Source organism: Nyctereutes procyonoides, unplaced genomic scaffold (assembly GCF_905146905.1).
Source record: "Nyctereutes procyonoides isolate TBG_1078 unplaced genomic scaffold, NYPRO_anot_genome, whole genome shotgun sequence".
In the NCBI taxonomy this organism is placed as follows: Eukaryota; Metazoa; Chordata; class Mammalia; order Carnivora; family Canidae; genus Nyctereutes; species Nyctereutes procyonoides.
In genome coordinates this window covers 60,777,533-60,780,418 of record NW_026575047.1, presented here as the reverse complement: position 1 = coordinate 60,780,418, position 2,886 = coordinate 60,777,533, and the positions used below count along the sequence as shown (strand labels likewise).

Genomic DNA, 2,886 nt, shown 5'->3' with positions numbered 1-2,886 from the left:
ATATATTCAATAGTTAAATTAATAAATTGAATTGTAAAAATATTTTAAATGGTAATTTTTACCAATTAACTGAAATATGTGGAACATGGCATATTTTCCTTAATATGGGTACATTTATACTTTAGAAAGACTTGATGGACAGTCCTGATGTGGGTGTCCAAGATATTACTAAATAATCTATGCAAAGTGTTTGTATCTAATTTCTATATATGAGTTCTTCTGAACTTCATTAACAATATTTTGTGAACATATTCTTAGATGTTCAATTGTTAACTAGATTTTAAAAAACTATTAGGAATTTTTAAATAATGAAGTGAAAATGACAGTTAATTAAATTTCATATAAAGATACCTTTCTTTAAAATTTTAATTCCAATATAGTTAACATACCGTGCCATATTATTTTCAGGTGTGCAATCCAGTGATTCAACAATTCCATTCATCATCGAGTGCTCAGCATAACAAGAGCATTCCTTAATCCCTATCACCTATTTCACCCATCTCCCCACCTCCCCTCTGGTAACCATCAGATTGTTCCTATAGTTAAGAGTCTGTTTCATGGTTTAGAAAGACATCATATTCTTAAAGAATCAAGAATAAAGATAGGAGTCCAAAGGCTCAATTAGTATCTGAAAATAGAATGTATAACGGCTTGAGAAAATATGGGTACTACTTACATAAACTATTTGTTTAATACAAATACAAGTTCAGAATGCAACATTAGAATGACCTGATCTCTGAATTTTTGCAATGAAAATGGCAATAAATAAACTGATAGAGGTAGTATTCAGTACTTCCCAAAAAGAACCCTCAGAATTTTCACTAGAAAGTATTAATTAGGGTTGGGTTGATCACTAATTTCCATCAGCAGTAGGAATTTTATGCTCAGAAAAGATGACAAAAGAAAAACATAATATCTTCTACATTTTAGGGGGGAAAAGTGAAGCATGAGAAGAGCTCATGCCCAATGAGTACAGTTCCCATGTAACATTTGTAAAAAAAAATGGAGGCAGGGTAAACATGTAGCAGAGAATTAGAGGACATTATTCAGAGTAATAAGATTGATATAAAACACAGAAGGTATACCCATAAAATATATAAAAGAATTGGGGGAAATAAAGAATGTATTTATAGAAGAAAAATGTTTAAGCTGGGAGGTACTTTTTGTGAAAATAACATTAAAAAATAGGGGCAGGTATTTAAGCTTGTCTAACTGATTTATTATTGTCTGTATTGATTTTCTCAGTAAGATTTGTGAAAGCTCAACCACCCAGAAATGAATAATAGAACATCAGTGACCAACTTCATCCTCCTGGGTCTGACCGATAATCCAGAAATACAGGCTGTAATTTTCCTCTTTCTATTTCTCACCTACTTACTGAGTGTTACTGGAAATCTCACCATTATCATTCTTACCCTGCTGGATTCCCACCTGGAGGCTCCCATGTATTTTTTCCTCCGAATTTCTCCTTAGAAATTTCATTCACTTCTGTCTGTAATCCTAGATTTTTAATCAGCATCGTAACTGGAGACAAATCTATTTCCTATAATGCTTGTGCAGCTCAGCTATTTTTCTTTATCCTCCTTGGCTAACCAGAGTTTTTCTTCTGGCTGCTATGTCCTATGATCGTTATGTGGCTATCCGCAAGCTTCTACATTATACAACCATCATGAGTAACAAGATTTGCTACCAGCTTGTAGTCAGCTCTTGGGTGGCTGGTTTCTTGGTAATCTTCCCACCACTAGCCATGGGTCTGCAGTTGGATTTCTGTGACTCCAATGTCATTGACCACTTCACCTGTGATTCTGCTCCTTTACTCCAAATGTCTTGCACAGACACAAGTACTCTAGAGCTCATGAGCTTTGTTTTAGCCATACTTACTCTTATGTCCACTTTGATGTTAGTAATTCTCTCCTACTCTTACATCCTTAGAACAATTCTGAAAATCCCTTCAACTCAACAAAGAAGAAAAAGGCCTTCTCAACCTGCTCCTCCCGTATGATAGTTGTCTCTATCTCTTATGGGAGCTGCATCTTCATGTATGTCAAAACATCAGCAAAGGAAGGGGTTGCTTTGACAAAAGGCGTGGCTATGCTCAGTACCTCTGTTGCTCCTATGCTGAATCCATTATTTACACTTTAAGGAACCAGCAGGTGAAAGAAGCATTTAAGGACGTTGTGAGAAAGACACTTTTCTCAAAACCATTGATCTGATCGTAATTTATAACTAAAATATTGTGAAAAATTTAAAGTGGGAAACCTCAATCAAGCCGACTTTGGATGCTAGAAGAGGGAGCTGGAAGGGGGGAGCCATACCACTCAATATCAACTACAGGAAGAATTGTCAGTCGCAGACCCCAGCAGAAAAATGGAGGGCAGGAAACAATCATCAATTACAGGCCCCAAAGAGGAAAGATGTATACTGCTTCTCTAACAATAAATCAACTACTCTTGGGATCCCTGGGTGGCGCAGCGGTTTGGCGCTTGCCTTTGGCCCAGGGCCTGATCCTGGAGACCCAGGATCGAGTCCCACGTTGGGCTCCCGGTGCATGGAGCCTGCTTCTCCCTCTGCCTGTGTCTCTGCCTCTCTCTCTCTCTCTCTCTCTGTGTGTGTGTGACTATCATAAATTAAAAAAAAATTAAATCAACTACTCTTGCAATTCAGCCGGTGAGAGATCATCATCACTCTAAATACTTGCTTTTCTCAATAAACTTTTGTTCAGAGCAACTCTTCCCTACCTCCACCTTCTTCTCCAGAAAATAACATTCTTCTTTGTTGGATTTGCCCTTAGCTTTCATGACCCAAACGGTAATTCTCTGTTATTCGTTATTCCCAAATAAACCCATTTTTTTTTCTGGTAAAATAACCAGCTGTTTTGTTTTTAAG

General features: G+C 36.9%; 1 pseudogene; it reads left to right on the top strand.

The window, feature by feature from the left end:
• The first annotated feature begins 1,275 nt into the window (after positions 1-1,275).
• On the top strand, positions 1,276-2,213 carry LOC129510232 (olfactory receptor 6C76-like; annotated as a pseudogene).
• Positions 2,214-2,886: the final 673 nt, after the last annotated feature.